Source organism: Desmodus rotundus, chromosome 5 (genome assembly GCF_022682495.2).
Source record: "Desmodus rotundus isolate HL8 chromosome 5, HLdesRot8A.1, whole genome shotgun sequence".
In the NCBI taxonomy this organism is placed as follows: Eukaryota; Metazoa; Chordata; class Mammalia; order Chiroptera; family Phyllostomidae; genus Desmodus; species Desmodus rotundus.
Window position 1 is genome coordinate 19,606,867 of NC_071391.1, and position 18,614 is coordinate 19,625,480.

Below are 18,614 nucleotides of genomic sequence, written 5' to 3' on the forward strand. Positions count from 1 at the left end.
CCTGGAGAAACGGTGCCAACCCTCTCTCCTCGCTTCTGCTGATGGGCAGCAGCCCTTTGCTTAGAACTCCATAACTCCTCCTGCCTTTGCCTCTGTCTTCACATGGCTTTCCCCCCAACTGTGTCTCTGTCTCAATTTTCACTCTTGTTTCCTCATATGGGCACCCATTATTCCATTTAGGGCTAACCAAAAGTCCAAGATGATATGATCTCACAACACTTAACCTAAAAATTCATCTACAAAGTCCCTACTTTAAATTAGGTAACATTCACAGATGATAGGAGTTAGGACTTGGATATATCATTTTGTAGTCATTTGACTACATATGAATACGTTGTGCATGGTATATTGTGGCTTCTTCAGGACACTTACTGTTATAAAGAATTAAGCTTATGAAAAAATAACCAGATTTGATTATGCTAGGAGACTATTTTCTGAGAAGTCTAAAATATTTCTCTTAGTAGAACAGATTTTTTCCTTGATGCATGAACATCTGCTCATGTCGTGTAAAATAATTTGTACTCTTACAAATGGAAACTGATCGTGAACTCAGACAGGTGGCTTTTCTTGTGGGAAAAGATTCAGAACTCCTTAGATTCCCTTTAAGACCTTAGTGATGTTGAAGAATATCACAGTCTGTCGTTAGATTGACATATTGTCTCAGAACAACTGTGTGTGTCAGTTATTGGTTTTAAGGTCATTCATTCTCATATGTTTTCTTTCCGTTGTTTACAGGTTATCAATCTTCTAGATGCAAGAGCCGTCTATTTCTATCATAGCACAACTCAATTTCTCTTGACCTCATGGTTACATCTACAAGTCTCTGAGTTTATCACTGCCTATGCTTCTCATGTGTGCAAGTAGCTGCCATTCAATCCCAATATTTATCACCTTTTTGCATTCACAGAAGATGAGTTAAGAGTAAATATCCATTAAAACTTTTTTTAAATATCACTGAGAGACACAAAAAATAAAAAGGCATTATGAGCACAGGTTGATATTTAAATGAACAACTAATTGAATTAAGAGAATAAATGAGCATAAGAAAATAAAATAAAACAAAATTTAATATAACAAGCATTTATTGTGTGCCTGGCATGTGTGGTATTTGTAGGAAAAAGTAATAAAATTTAGTATCTGTGGAAAATAAAATACACACTACACTGAGATTCAGGGGTACTAAAGTTTAATATTAAATCATCGTTAATTATCAGTGTGACCTTGAGTAAAACACTTCAACTCACTCAATCACAAGTTTTCTTAATCACAAAATGCTGGGTTTGTACTGGATCATTTCTGGAGTTGCTTTTAGCTTTGACAGTTTATGGTCAGATATTAATGAAATGATAAAAATAGAACACATAGAAACATTCATCAGAGACTTCTGAAATGAATATTTTCCTGCTTATAACTTGCATAGTATTTTTCTACCCTCATTGATATTTAAGTCCACGTGGGCTTAGCTTATCCCTTCAAAACACTGTATTACTGGAGAGGCTGAATTTGCCTTTATTGTTGCAAAAGTATAAATGATGGTCCCTCTGGAATGTATTGTGGAAAGTCCATGGCTATAGAGGAGGGTTCTTTCAGATACTCCTCTGCTGTTCTGCACTGTGACTATCACATGCCCTTCATACATATAGTGTAGCGCTCCGCATATTCCTGCAAATCTGTACGGATTCTCCCAGTTAATTGAGTTGTAATTTACATACAAAGTAAAATTTTTGTTTGTTTTAAAATTTGTTGTAATTACTAGTTACACATTTGAATATATCCAAAGAGCCTTTTTTTGCAGGGGGGGGGGGAAATGCTTACAGTAAGCAATTCAAGATTAACTGATTTATGCCAATGGAAGGAACCAAGGGGAGAGGCACACAACTGCAAGTACGCTATCCTTCAAGGCTGAAGCCACCGCAGCTCTTTGCATTCGTACCTTCTCTGAAGGGCTATCTGGTGCCAAGTTATGTATTAGCAGCTAGATATGACCCGAGGGGTGCCAATGTGTTATTTGCTTTACATAATAAATAACATTTAGTTAATTAAATTGTTGACCTTGAATTTAACAGGAGATTTTTCTGCACAATGGTCTTCCAGGTTCTATAAGGTAAACAACACGGCATATTTCTGACCTCCCAGGATTTATCATATAGTAGCCTGAATAATAGATTAACTATACTCAATCATCATAAAAATATTATGTACAAAACAGGAGCAAATAAAGCTTGGAGGGTCTTAAAAGAGATGAATATTGAGAAGATATTCAGAAAAAAATATATATGGGAAAGTAGAGAGATGTTCTGGGCCTTGAAAAGTGAGTAGATTGCAACAGATATATTACAACCTTGATACGGCTGAGGTACACAGATAGCATGTGTATTGAAAAATAAGACTACATAGACATATTGGGATAAATAGATGGCCTTGAATGCCATTCTAAGCTAGAGAAAATTACTGTTGGAGCATTTAACAAGCTAACTTTATATGGAGGCCAAAAGACTAATGGTTTGTAGTACTGAAAATGAAAAAGAGAGGATACACTCAAGAAAAAATACTGCAGAAGTAAAATTTGCAATTGTATACCTTGTCATATACATTTACATAATAATACTTTGCACTCTTCTTATTTCAAATATTTTTTCATCACTAAGTGATTAATGAACACTCATTAGGATTAGTAAATCAGACAAAAAATGATATGCAAATCACCAGTTTTTAGGTGGATTACATAAATATAGTTTTTTCTGCTCTGAAAGTGTTCTAGATAATTTCTGCACCTTTCATAAATATTTAGAAGAAGCTTGTGATTTGTTTTCATTGTTATTTAGTTTTTCTGTTTGATAGTTTTCCAAAATGGCTGTCATTTCTCAAGGCAGCTATATCTGAGAGATCATAAATCGGGGAGTCTTTGTAGCCACGTTTCTTTTTTTCCATCATAACTTTTGTTCTACATCTTAGTTCATCAACTAGGGTATCAATAGCATCACTACAGCTGCATTTCCTTCTTTCCTCTTGACAGTGTTCTTGAAGTTGGTAAATGGTCCCAGCTTGGTGTGGAAAGTATTTATTTTGAAGCTAATATATAAGATGAGGAAATCATTGCTTGCAACAGTGACTGAAATAGGAAACAGGGTTATATGTCAACAAATTTAAGACCAACACTTTTAAGATTTCCTACTCAGACTCTATTCTACTCCTTTGTAATCCTTTCTTGTTGCTTCTTAACCTATCTTTAACCCTGGGAATTTCTTACTGTTGATATATTGGAAATGTAGTGGTGGGAAATACAATTTTCCTCCCATAATAATCAAATTAACATGAGACAGATTAACAGGAGAAAATAACCAAATTTAATACACATATACATGCAAGGGTGCCATAAGAACATGAGACCTGAGGACACATTGGGCAGGAGAGGCGCATATGACATTGTGGATCTGAGAAGAAGAGAGGTGGTGGTGGTTTGAGATTTCCAAGGGCAGAGCAGCAACTCACATGGACATAGAAAAGCAAATGTTTGGTGAATAAACGTTCGCTGGGCCATCTGGAAATCATGGAACATGGAGAAAGCTTTGATGAAATGGACCTTGCCAGGTTTCTCTCTGTCACACACTGCTGCAACAGTTTCTATGGCTGTCGAGGGCTCTCTATTGAACTACGGCTATCTATGGTGGTATCTCTGTCCCTGGAGCAGGTCCTCAATCTAAATACTTCTAGCTTGCAGAGGAGAAGGTCAAATTCTTTCTTGAGTCTTTTGCGTCTTAAAAGTAAACCAGCTTAAAATAGTCAATATCCCAATGAGGCATAATTGGGGGTGGCAAATTCTGCCCCGCCTCAGACACAACGCACATAGAATTAGTAACATGTTCAGCATGCTCAGACAGAAGATCCTTCTTCCCTTTATCCCTTCAGGGTTCTGTTTGATTGAATACCCACCAAAAAAGTGGCACCTAAACTAGGACCATTTACTAATACCACGACAATTACCTATTAAATTTAAAATGTATGTTTTGGTAAAAATCCATTTACAAAACACAGATTAGGGTAAGGTTAAAACAGAATCTATTTCCTCAGCCTGACATTGAAAGCAACCTACAGGTCAAGGCTGACATGACTTGCCCATTCAGTTGTATGCAGAAGAGCCTATAGACAGTCAAGGTGTAACAAGTGTCCCTCTGTGGGGAAGTCCTGCCTGGTCTCCTTAATAAAAAGAAAAGAAGAAATTCGCCCTGGCTGGTGTGGCTCAGTGGATTGAGTGCTGGCGTGCGAACCACAGAGTCGCCAGTACAGTTGACAGTCAGGGCACATGCCTGGCTTGCTGTCCAGGTCCCCAGCCTGAGGCACGTGAGAGGCAACCACACACTGATGTTTCTCTCCCTCTCTTTCGCTCTCCTTTCCCCCCTGTCTAAAAATAAAAATAAATAAAATCTAAAAAGAAAAGAAGAAATTCAAGGGAATTCAAACAGAGAGAACAGAACTCAGATCAAAGAGCTAGAAGCCAAGTTCTTGCTCTGAGAAAGCCATAAATTTATACCCCAGTAAAATACAATCCTATATTTCATGCTGAAAATGATGAGACTGATTATTTCCCCAAGAAGTAAGGATCTTCAGTGAAAATGCAGCAGCTCCATTCCCATACACTTTCTCCTTAAGAAGAGATGGTAGAAGTTTCATCTAAAGAGCTAAAAGATGGCAAATATCTGTTCATTCCTACACAATTAAGTATCAGTTATTGAACTAAAATTTTTGCTTAAAAAATTGAATGAAAGGAGATAGACTCAACTGATACTATGTTTGGACATGCGGTATGAGAAGATTATGCTAAGTGAAATAAGTCAGGAGGTGAGGGACAAATATCATATGATATCACCTTTAAGTGGAACCTAATCAACAAAACAAACAAGCAAGCAAAATATAGCCAGAGACATTGAAATTAAGAACAACTGACAGTAACCAGAGGGGAGGTGGGAGGGGATAATGGGGGGAAAAGGGGAAGGGTTTTCAGGAACAACTATATAGGACACAGGGACAAAACCAAATGGGGTAGAATCAGGGGAGGGAGGTGGGGATGGCTGGGTGGAGGGAGAGTGATGGGGGGGAAAGGCAGACAACTGTACTTGAACAAGAATAAAATAAAAATAAATAAATAAATAAAATTTTTTTTTTAAATGCTAGGAATGAAAAATAACCAGTGTACATCTGTTCCATTAGAACTAAGCATTGCCTTGGGGCTTGACCCAAGTAGTAACTATTTCAATAACATAAACATTAAAAAAAAAGAAGATAATTTTCCATCAATCTCTCATGTTCCTACATACTTAGGTATTAACAGACAATTTGTTCCAGACTGTCTTTTCCAAAGTGATCGCATGAGCAAATCACTTTGGAAAGGCAGAGACATTGATCCTCTGTGGAACAGGTTTCCTTCAATTCCACATAGTAAAGCCAGAAATGTCTCCCAGTCCTGGAGACGATGCAGACCATAAACACAGAGATGTTCTTTCCTCTCCAGAGCACATTTGCTTGCATTCCGGGTGATGAAGATGATCTCTCTCTCCTAACAGATTTGCCAGCAAACCCTCTATCAGATTGAGTCTTTCTAATACAGGTTCTACTCCAAACATAAACCTTCTTTGCTGCGTGTGCAGGCAAGATCACGCTCTCATGACTTCGCCCTGTAGAAATTAAGGCTTGAAGAGCAAGCACCAAGATTTTACTCACTGGAGCCTGTGGCTGTGAGTAACAAGCTGTCTTTGGTTGCTGACCCAGAGGCCTCTCCTCCTTCTGCTGGTGGCTACGAACCTATGACAGCCTGATGTGTTTGTTGGCTTTTGAGTAGGGAAAGCTCAGTGTATGTAGAGTTCCTGGCATGACAGTTTAAAAGATTTCTCTTTAACAATTTATAAAAGTGAAAAAAATTAATTTTGAATATGAAAAAAATGAAAATAATGTTTATCGAAGGCATACACATTGTATTATTCAATCCTCACAATGACACACTATGTTTGTAAAGCTGTGGAATTTCTCTGTCTTATTTTCTTCATTTTCTCCAGTGTCTAGCACAAAGTCTGGCACAAAACAGATGCTCAATAGGTATTTGTTATATAAAAATGAGAGAATAAATATGAGGTATTAAGCGATTTTTTTAAAGATGGTAGATTGTTGTTCAGAGATTTAGAAGAAACGATTTTCCCTGAGCCACACAGCTAATAATTAGGATACCTGGAATTCATGTCCAAATTCAATGTGACTGCATAGCCCTTATTGTTTGCACGGTTATATTTGAATGATGTGTCTGCTGACGCTGATATTCACTCATTTCAGAGTTTTTCTTTAAAGCTAAGCTGAATCGAACAACTCCATACTGAACTACATCTAGAACAAATAACAAAATATAAAAAGAATTAAGATAATTTTCACTGCAAATATGTATTCTTTACAGCCTGCCTGAAACAAGTTACCTTCACGCCTACACCTTGAAATTGTTTGCATGTAATATACCTAATTGCATATAAATATTTCAGGTAATATATCTCCGTATTAGATTATTCAACATGTCCAAATATAACACTCACGTAACCCATGCAGCATATTCAAATTATTTTTACATAAATGAATCAGGAATTTCCCTATGGTATTCATTTACATGGTACTGAGTTCTGTTTCAGAAAGGCCCAGAGCTTACATGTAGCATTATTTAAATAATCTTCAAATAACAATTGAATATAGCATGCATCTAATTTTTTTCATAAAAAGAGAGTCGATCTAATCACATGATAAAACTAAAATTTTGTATTATTTAAGTTTGGAAAAAGAAGTGAAAGCAGTCTGTGATCCCTTGCTTTCTCAACTACTGGGCACCTTCTGGTGAGGAGAAACAAGGGGGATGGCAGTCTAATCTCCTTGTGAACACTCTGATTCCTGGACCACCAGTAAACAGAGCAACAGCATTTGATGGGGGAGAATATTTCCTTATGGAATGTCCTTAGCAGGGTGTCACTTACCTAGGATTGGTTGTGGTAGCCAATTTCATGTAAACTATACAACTACTATAGCTTATACTGGGTTGGCCAAAAAGTCCATATGTTTTTTTCCATAAAATAAAAAGACACATTTTTCATTTTCACCAATAACTTTATTGATCTGGATATTTTGAGTTTGTCAACTATCTCCTGCGTGGTATAACATTGATTGTTCTCAGTTAATATCTCGATTTGATCTCTATCAACTTCAACTGGTCTACCCAACCAGGGAGCATTATCCAGAGAGAAATCTCCAGCACAAAACTTTGCAAACCACTTTTGACACATTCAATCAGTCACAGCAGTGTCTCCATATACTGCACAAATCTTTTGTGTGTGTGTTGAAGTTACATTTTTACCTTACTTGAAATAACAAAGCATAATACGCCGAAAACGTTCCTTATTTTCTTCCATCTTCAATAATAAAATGGCCACAGAAAAATTTACCAATTTTGATGTTTGGGTTTTTTTACATGTACACTGATATGACAGCTGTCACAAACAATCTAACAAAATTGTTTCAAATGAAGTTCAAGACAACTAAGCATTACTAGAGCCGTCTTACAGAAAAAAAACTGACAAACTTCTTGGCCAAGTCAATGTAATAACCTAAATGCCTCCCACTGTGTGAGGCTTACATTTGAAGCTAAAGAAAAATGAAAGGACACGGATCTGCCCTCAGTGTCTGAGACCTCTCTGGGTTTGGCCTCTGCCTCTTGATTGATTATATCCTTGAAGTGATTAGTGAAGCTTGGTTCTGGATAAGATCTCTAGTTTGTATGATTCTTATTTATGGGAACCATTCCAAGCGTGGGAAATGCGGCCTAGCCCCCACTCAAAAAAGCCAGTGGGGAGCGAGGTTCCGCGGGCAGGACCCACGTCCATGGATAGGTTCTCCCGTGGAGAATCAGGCCCTCATTCTACCTAGGCTGCTTTAAGATTCGCTTTTTGCTAAAACTCCCTCACCCTGAATTGAGGCAGCAAATGTTTACTGCGTATCTTTAAAGCAACTTCCTAAAATCTACGCTGAACCTTCCAAGGACCAGTGTAACCAGCTTAACCACTTTTCCCTTTACATTTGCAAATATCCTTTCCCTTTTATGTAATTAGCAATACCCCCTCCTTTGTTTTCTGTAAATGCCTAAAGCTAACCTGTGCACAGTAAATGAGGATCATCCTCAATGTAATGTGCCCAGAAAAGCAATAAAAGCCTGTCAAAGCAAAAAGGTCAGGGTGGTCTCCTCTTGAGAGAGTGGCCCCACCATCCCTTTTCCTCCACAGGACTCCGTGTGTATTTGTCTATTGCAGCCACAACACCGGATCCTACAGGCCGGGATCTGCGTCACTTACTTGACAACCTGGTCCTTTGTGTTAGCTCACGAGCCACATTTATTTCTCATTTTTAAGTTAAAGCAATGAGAATTGAATGACAAATATATTACTTAGCAAAATGCATTTTGTGACTAGATGATTTCATTCCTAGAACTCGCAAAAAATGCTGCCAAGTATCAGCCCACAGTGGGTTTAACAAGTGTTTACTTAGACTCCTCAAATTCCAGACAACACAGTATCTTGTAAATTCTACTGGCTGTTTGCATTGTATCTTTTTAGTTGTTGTTGTTACTGATCCAGATGTATCTCTGAACATTTCTGTACAACGACTCCCCCGTCCCTTTACCGTGACTCTTTACTCACGGAGATCGACTAGGCTGATGCAGACTGACAGCGCTCCGGGGCGGCACAAACGGAATTGTTTTCCCACGCGGGGCCACTTCTCTGGGACTCCCTTTCTCTCCCTTGTGCTCTTCTTCAAGCAGATCTTACCTATCAACTCAGTTTTCAGGCTGCTTCTTCTCAAAATGAACGTAATATTGCCTCCCTGTTATGAAGATGAAAGTAGTGTAATAATTCATATTAAAGCAGGCTTTGTAAACAAGCATGGGAAGCTTTGGGGCTCTAAGAAATATAACAGTTTCCAAACTATAGGCTTGGGCAGGGCTGAGAGAGGTTTCCTTTTCACTGCCATTTTACTCAGGATAATGGATTGATATTCTCCCTCCCTCCCTCCCCTCTTCTCTCTCCCGTCAGTCTGTCTGTCTCTCTAGCTCTCACTCTCTCACTTCCAAAGTATAAAGTAGATTTATTTTAAAAATATTGATAAATGAACCATAGAGATAGGTTAAAATATTAATAAGACATTAACACTCAACAATTTTCACTATCACATTCATGTACCTTATATTTGTTATACAAATCGTGGTTTGGAGCACATTTCTAAACCATTGGGGGAAAGTATACTTAGTATCTGTATCAGTTAAAATGAAATTGAAGATTTATTTTTATTTGTGTCATCTTAGTACATTACTATAATTGGATATAATATAATAATATAATACAATTGATTTCATCCTATATGTATATCCAGGGAGACACTGAAAATATAAAATACTAGGTGGTGTTAAGTACCTTTGATGAAGTAAATGAATAGAAAATGAATCATTGGTAAATAAATGTGTATAATTTACAAGGTACATAAATTGCTATACCCAGGTTCAGGAAGAACAGGGTAACCAAGTTGTGAGTGTCACAAAACGGTGAGGCTGTTACCATGCAAAATCACTAAGACGGGGATTTGCAACCTTTTTTTTTTTTATCTCATGGCACACACAAACTAATGACTAAAATTCTGTATCACACCAAAAAAAATGTTATATTTTGATTCATTCATACTGAACAGCTATCGTGGTGTTGGCTGGTGTTATTTTATTACTTGACAATGTCAGGGAAAAGAGTGCAGTACCCCTGACTAAATAGTCAGGTGTTGCATATGTTAAAAATTCTTGCAGCACACTGGTTGAAAATCTCTGCCCTCATAGAAACCTAGGTGCTGCGATTGTGTTGGAACCCTAAATTACTTGAGAAATAGAGGCTCTGTCATAACAAGTGTAATATGATAACACTCTCATTAAGCTCTAGTGGATTACCATGAGTGAGTCAGAATCATTTTAGAGCCCTAACTAGTTGGTTGGATAACTCATTTCCAGGAGCCCACTGTGGCGGAATCCTGCTGCAGCCATCTGAGTCGTAAGATAACTTGATTCCCAGCTTTATTACTGAAGCACCACGGCAATGTCAGTAAATTTGCCGGAGTGATTTCCCTGTGGTCCCTCATTTCTTTAGCCAAACAAATGGTTGTTTTGCAGTAGGTAGCACAGGTTGTCCGTTGCAGGATACAACATCATCTGAAGTATCTTGTCTCTGTTTGCAGTCGAGAGGGAGGGGCAATGTGAAAGAAGCTGGGTGATTTAAGCTTTACAAGAAGCCATTTTTTGTTCCTTAAACTGTCCTGTGATTCCCAGTATGTCATAGCCTCAGATTTCCCCTGAATATTGATAACTTCCTGTTGCTTTCTATTTGGAATGGTGCTTAGTAGCATTGCATAATTCAATTATACATGATTAGGGGTTCTGAAGGGTTTATTTACCACCAACACATGCCAGAGGTAACAATCACACTTTCACTAATTCTTCCCTGACCCAGCAGTACACAAACATTCCACATGCTGAATGTGGATCTCTGTAGTCTGGCCTTCTCAGTTAGCCAAAAGCTCTCCATTACGTCTAGTGCCATGAGCTTCCTCCTGTCATTTTATTCATGTCTCTATTCATCATCACCACCTCCAGCTTGTGGTGTTCCTGCTTTTGAAGAAAGTTGAAGCAGAAATTGTATGTTGGCTCAAACAATGCTCCCAAACTACTCTCTTTTTAATATAACATAAGGCTAGATAGCTCATCTTGTAGGTAGGAATGGCTAAGTGATACAGTTATGTCCTAGAAACCATAATCAGAAATATTCAGAAGTCCGCCTACCCCTGTCTCTTTCTTTTTGCCTGGAATCTCAGACACGATGTAGCAGCCATTTTGTGACCATGAGGGAGAGAGAAACCCAGAGTCCCGGAATCATGTCAGCATACATCTGCCTTCAGATGTCTTGCAGTTTCAGGAAAAACATCCCCGTTTTCAAATGAATGTAAATTTATCTGGTATTTGTAATCAAAAGCATTCTTAAAACAGAATTTTTCTTAGATAAAGAGACTCTTAAATTTGGTGGTAAATTCTGACTTTCCAACAAATGGTGAGTTGTGCTTTTGGTCTATTTTTATGAGGTCTGTATAGGGAGAAAGGATCTTTTATACTAGAAATTTGAAGAAACAACATTTATCTGATATACCCCTGTGCCGTAGTAAGGAGGTAGCTCCTTTCCAAGTAATACCTGCATGAGAAGCAAACGGCTTGTCCTTTGCATTCGCCACGAATGTCACATCGATCTGACACAATTCTAATAGTCTAAAACACATCATTATATGTATTAATCAAATGAACATAAATAACTTTTGTGTGTTTTTAGGGAGAAAAAAACCCTCTGCTTATGTTAAGTATGTGTGACAAATCTATTTCTGTTTGCTGATGTATTTTCACTTTCTATTTGTATTTGTGTTATTTATTCCACATCTTCAGCTTAACAACAAAATAAATTCTTGGAACACTTCTTACCAAGAAGAGGCATATTTTAACTTCCCTTCCATTCCCTCAATTTTGAATGGCCTCTTTCCCAGAGTTCTCAACAGTTTCTCATGCCTCCTGTTTTTTCTTCTCTGATTCCTTCACAGCATCCTCTGCTGTTAGGATGGCATCCAGAACATCTTCCTTACCTGTTCTCATTATGTGGCATGTTCTTCTGGAATCCCTGTGTTCGCTAGCATGACTTTAGTTATTTAACATTGGGAATCACTAAGTTCATATCTCCACCCTCTCTCTTGAGCTCACTATATGCAGTGGTAAGAGAATCAAACTGCTCTCTACGGAGAGAAAGGCATAATTTGGATCATTTTCTGGTTTCTGTGGAATCCGTACCCCCTATATAGCAAATGTCATGCTACCTGTAGTTAAACAACTAGCTCGTTAAGTTCCTGAATATTACCAATTGGCTTTTGAAAACTGATATGAGTTGGTTCCAGTGCACCAGCGAGTGCCTATGAGATGTGACATCATTAGCCCTACTTCACAATACTCACCACTTGGCTGTTGTGAAACTACAAAATCAATATACCCCAAGCTAACTCGCATTATCGTCTTCTCTCCCAGCCTCCTCCTTCTCAGTGATTACTACTATCCCTCATTTACTTGCTTATATCAGAGTCCTGGGGGCCATCCTTAATTTGTTCCTCACCATCATCCTCCACATCCACTCAGTAACCAAATCTGCTATTACTTCTTCATCTTCAATATCTCTTAAAATGCTCCAGGCACACTGACCAACTGGGTCACCGTTGTCACTCACTCGGACAACTGCAAACGCCATCTTATTGGTCTCTCTCCTTCTGGCTCATTTGATTTGGCTCCTAATTGATATTCCATGCAATGACCAGAGGGATCTTTCTATAAGACAGTAATAATGATGTCACATTCTTATTTAAAGCCCTTCATTGGTCTTCTGATGCAACCTGGATAGCGCTGAAAATCCTTCTTGAGCTGATACCTACTAATCTACACAGCATCATGTCTTACCCCTCCGACTACAACCAATATCATACTGTCAGATGAAATTAATTATGCTTCTTCCTTTGATCCCAAACCTTTTGCTTTGCTTTGTTTTGTTATATAATTTAGGAACACAGAGATGAACCAACTTTTCCAACATTACACAGCTAGTAAGTCTGGGCACTATAGGACTGTTTCTCAATGCCCCATCTCCTCCAACTCTTAATCATCACTACAACTTCTACTTATGGTTCTTGTCCTTTAGGAAGCTAAAATATGGAAATGTGTTTCCAAAGTACCCTAAACTAATTGTGATTCTTGGCATAATTGTTACCGTAGGAATTACATATTTATTTGTCTGTGACCCCAGAAAAATGTCTTCTTTCCTGGGACAGGGCTGTTCTTCTCACCATTGCAGTTGAAGCATTTATTCGTATGGTCAATACATAACAGGTATAAACTCTTATTTGTTAAATGAATAAATATTGAAAGGTAAGAAACTGCCACTTGAGATCAGTAAGGCTCAACAATTGATAGACATGTATTAGTGCATTTGACCTTGGAACCCAATAACGCATACAGTAGAAACTCACCAAAGGCAAAGAAGAAGACTATAATTGTAGAAATATAGGTTATGGACTATTAAAGAAAATTAGAGATCTTCCTGTACATGCCACTAACTCTCTAACTAAGCAAACTGAAGTCAGTACAAATAATGAGATCTGTCCAGTCCTTTTACTTATTCAGCTTTCCCATGAGATTAAACTAGGGAGCGCAAAAGGTTGTTTTGCAAATGAATAAGGACATGAATAAGGAATAAGAAATAAGGACTGAGTAATCTGATCTGGGCATTTACCATTAAATTGTCAATCAGTTGATACTGAAAGCTATAATTGCTACTTTGTTATAAACATTCACTATAAATATGATAATTGATTGAAACTAGAGTGCATGGGATGTAAACAAAGAGATGTATCATATAAATTTACCTCGGGTCGCTTTATTTTCCTGTTTTATATTTACGTTAATAGAAATACAGTCTCTGATATTTTAGGACAGTGAACTTTATTGCCTGGTATTTCTTCCATTTCTGTAAATTGAGGATGGCACAACTATTCTCAAAGGCATTTCATAACAAACAACTACATTAATTCTGCAAAACTATAAACAGTATCTATCAGTTAGTAGATACTCATTAAACATTTGATGAATAACAAAAATGTGCCTGACTTGGAATATTTTCTTACTTTCATTTTAACAATATTTTTATGTTTTTGTTTGTTTTTGTTGCTTTTGGTTCCAAATGTAGTTTTATTATTGCAAAGAGTCTAAAATTGCTTTTTTATTTTCATGCCATCATCCCTGAAATCACTATTCAGAATATGCAGTGTAACATGAATATTGTAGACATCCCAGATAAATTTTGCGGAAAGGTCTCTCATGAGAAATTAAGTTTTGAGCTCTTAGGCTGCAGCTGTGAAATGTGAATTTAAAGTTTTCTAGAAGAATTTTTCACTTTGTCCTTGAGTACAGCCATTTATTCCTTTCTTTTTTTCAAAATAAAGGATTTAAATCTGGCCTCAAAAATTAAATCAAGCATTGGAAACATTCTTTTCAAAACCCAATCTGTTAGGAAGAATTTACTGACCCACTCTGTGGGAAATTTTATTTCCTTCCCTTGCTTTCTTCATTATTGAACACAACGCTCGAGCACAGCAGGGTTTCCCCATTCAGAACTGCATTTGTGCTCGGGCTTTGCTCCTCACACTGCCCATCCTTCATTTGCTTTGCCACCAAAATCATTTTCTTAGTCGCAAATTATAATGGGACATCATGAGCAGAATAAGAAAAATACGAGCTTTGATGTACTGGGGGATGCCACCTATACTTAGAGTCAGGGACTGTGGTATAAAGACAATGCAGAACCCAGAGAAACTTCAGCAAGTAGAAAGAAAAGACATCTTTCCAGGCCTCCTCTAAAGGTACATGAGACATAGCTGTGGAACCATATTGGGTAAGTCAGATCTTCTACCCCTGCCAGAGGTCAGAGAGTGGAAAGTGCACCCCTTTCTCTCCAATGAGCTACTAAGGGTCTTCCATCTTCCTGCTGCCAGAGCTGGGACAGGGACCCAAGCTGTAGTTGATCTTAACATAAACAGTTGTCTTTCCTCCACATAAATAGCTCTACCATTTGCATCCCGTGCCTCAAATTCATGTCTTTCTTCATTCTTATTCTTGAATGTTGTTATCAGTGATATAAAAGGGACCATACATTATTTCCAGAATGGCCCCAAAGAATGTGCATCAGAGTGAAAATAACACTAAATCAGGTCAGGTGGTGTGATGTTATATAAAGAACCTGTCTGAGAAGTAGACAATTGAATAGGAACCTGAATATTAAAAAAATCTATGTACCGGTAGAAAGAGTGCTCCAGGCAGAAATTCACATCTCTGAGGCCCAGAGACATGTTTGACTAGAGTGCACTGGGGATATGTCAGGAATGGTAAAAAGGTTGGTATCTCTGCATCACGAGAAGCAAGGAAAAGAATGATAGACTATAGTCTGAAGAGTCAGAGGGTCCAAATGACATAGGATTTGTAGGGTCTGGTAAGGAACTAGATTTTATTCTAAGCACAAGGGGAAGCAAATAGAATAGAAGAATGTCTTCATTTGATTGATCATTTTAGAGAATTTCTTTTTTTTTTAAACAAAGGCTGCCTTCAAGGAGCTCACAAATTATTTGTTTTAAGATTTTATTTATTTATTTTTAAAGAGAACAGGAGGGAGGGAGAAAGAGAGGAAGAGAAACATCAATGTGTGGTTGCCTTTCATGTGCCCCTGCACTGGGGACCTAGCCCGAAATCTAGGGATGTACCCAGACTGGGACTCGAACCGGAGACCCTTTGGTTTGTAGGCAGGCACTCAATCCACTGAGCCACACCACCCAGGGCAGTTTTAGAGACTCTCTTGATAAGCAACATACCACCACACCAAAAGTAACAAAATGACATAACCACAAAGACAATAAAGATATTCTTATTATAGCAATACTTATAATCATTTATTGAAAGTGCTGAAATCAAGTTCAAGCAAGGAAAAAACTTTTTTTTTTTTTTGGTTTTGCTTTGCTTTTGTTGAAACCTTATGTACCTGCTCTGCTACTTTTTCTGATCCTGGTTAAAATATCAGAAATATCCCACTATTTTTTGCAGGCACCATTAAATAATTCAGGTCCCCAGTGAATTTCAGTGCCAAGAAGAATCTCATTTTGGTAATTAAAATGTCCAGTCAAATGTAGAGAAACACAGTTTCAGAAATTCACTTCACACTGAATCTATCCTTCCTTTATTCTCTCTTTTATCTCATTTATCCAATCTGTGTCCCCCATTAAAAGGGCTATGAGGACAGAGATTTTTGTCTCTCCTATTCTCTGCTAAAAACCCAACACCTATGACAAGCAGGCACACAGTATGGTCTCATTTCCACCTCTTGTAAAATAAGAGGTGTAAACGAGACCTCTTAGAGAAGACACATAGCTGGTGAAGGACAAGGGCTCCACGTCCTTCTAATATGATTGAGAAGAGGGGTAGGAGCCCCCAGCAGAGACAGAAAGCAGAACCTGTGTGGCTTGGAGGAAAGGAACAGGTAAAGGAAGAGAGGGTGGTCAGTTTTTCCAGTCTACCAAGTGTTTCAGTTAATGAGACCTGAGAAATGACTACTGAGTTTTACAAGAGAAACCACTTGAAAATTATAGATTCAGTTGAGTGAAAAGAAAACTCGAATCCGCTATTTTCAAATACTCAATCTAAGTAGAGAAAATGTATTGAAAAAGCACGAATTTCCACTGCACAAAGTGGTTTCAGCAGGTTTGCTGTTAATTACAGAAAATGGGAAAGAGAGTGATATCTAGAAAGAAATATTGGGGTAAGAAAAATATATTTAGTAAGAATAGAAAAGTTCATACTATAGTTCATAGCTGAAATACAACATATTTATATTTGCCATACATATATGTGTTTATTATATATGCTTATAATATTTAATATATGTTATTTTTATAAGTATAAATATATGTACTATTTATATAAATATATGCACTATTTATATAAATATATGCACTATTTATATAATTATTATGGTATAGTTCAGATTATATACTTATTTATATTTATAATCATGACTTTGGTTTTAAAGTCACATTACACCCAGGCTGACAGGCTGTTACTATTTTGCTGTCCTACCTGGTGTAGAACATTTGGCAAGGCAGTAGACAACTGGAGAAATAAAGCTATAGCACAAGCACTTTTAATTTGAATATTGGGTGACTGAGCACTGCTAACACTAAACTAACCAAATTGATCTTCGGGAGGATGAGGTGACAGGATCAGCGGGAATTCTTCAGGCAGTGTGCAGAGAGAGGGGAGTCTGTGGATGAGGAGCCAGAGCAGGTGATACAACCAGGCTCGCAGGTGTGTGAGTTTTGGAAGAACTGAGACAACTCCAGCCATGAAAGTGAGTGAGTCCACCCACCGAGAGAAACACTGCGAATAGAAGAACTGAGGTCACTCTTCTGGGGTAACAAAGCTTTGCAAGAAACATAGAAAAAAGAGAAAGTAGCAAAAGAACAGAGGTAGGTGGTTAAGGAAGAAGGTAAGAATCAGAGAAAATGGGTTTGGGATAAGGAGAGATTAAAAAATTTTCGCAGTCAAAAATTACAGATAACGCAGAAAGGTAAAGCTATTGAATCTGGCATTTCCCAGGTGGCCTTGACAGTAGTTTGGGTTTCTCTGCAGTGGTGGTGGGGACGGTGCAGACATCAGGAGGCCCCTCAGCAAGGGGGTGAGGACTTTGGACTCCCGGCTCTCTTAAGATTTCAGCCTCTTTGCATAGTTTAAGGGAAATCACAGTATGATTTTATGAAAGAGACGGGGCTACTGGGTAAGGAAAAATGAAAGGATAGGGGAACCTCTATCATGGGAGAGGACATTTCCACTTAGAAGGATCAAAGATAATGTCATTTCAACATGTTTTGAAAGCAATTGCTTTTGATTGTTTTCTTTAAATATGCTAAATGTTTCAGGAGTCTGCTTATATGTTAAATTTACATATATTCTCTATCTTTTTCCTAGCAGCCTCATCATTTGATATGCAAAAGATTATCTTCATTATTAGGAAACAGGTAATAACTTGCATTTTTTTCTTTTTACATTCACATTATTGTCCTTCTAAGCATTCATTACAGTGCCATGAATTTCCCCCTGGATTCATTTATCATAGGCAGATCTTAAAAAATATTCAATTTGCACATTTTTCTCTCTTGAATACTTTTCTTTATAAACCAGTGGATTACACATTCTATCATATTTTATTGTCTGGGATGGCTGCTGAACAAGAAAATATATAATTTTCACTCTTGCACCTGGAGATGAAATTTATCATTTCAGCACAATTTCCTCTGATGTAAAACCCAGAATGTTGTGTTTTCTTTATAGATGTATTCGTTATTTTATTTCCTGCAAAGCAGATCCATTTAACACAGTAATTAAAACAGTACATTAGGAGTGAGTTCAATTCTGTCTTTGGCTATGTTGACTATTGGCCCTAATCCTATTTTGCAAATAACCTATAATCATCCCTCATCAGCTATAGATTGTGTTTTCTTTCATTGTGAACATAAAACTGACACTGATTATTTGTTTTATTCTACATGAGTGTTTCGAGGATGGATATCAATGTGTTCTTTTTAGAAAATAGATTTGATATTGACATTCTACAAATAAGATTAGCTAGCATTTACTTTCTCCAAAGACACAGGAGGAAAAAAATTAGCAATTCTCCAGGTACTACCAAGAACTATGTCTTTGTGTAATCTACATAAGATGTACATTTTTCTAAGAATTCTCATACTGTGATTTCTTCTATATGCATGTCAATATAATAGGCATGCTAGACAGTGAAAGTTTTAAACAGACATAATGGTAATAATAATATAAGAAATGTGTCGTGGTTAAAATTGGTACCTAGATCCAAATTGCCTGAGATTGAATTGACTTT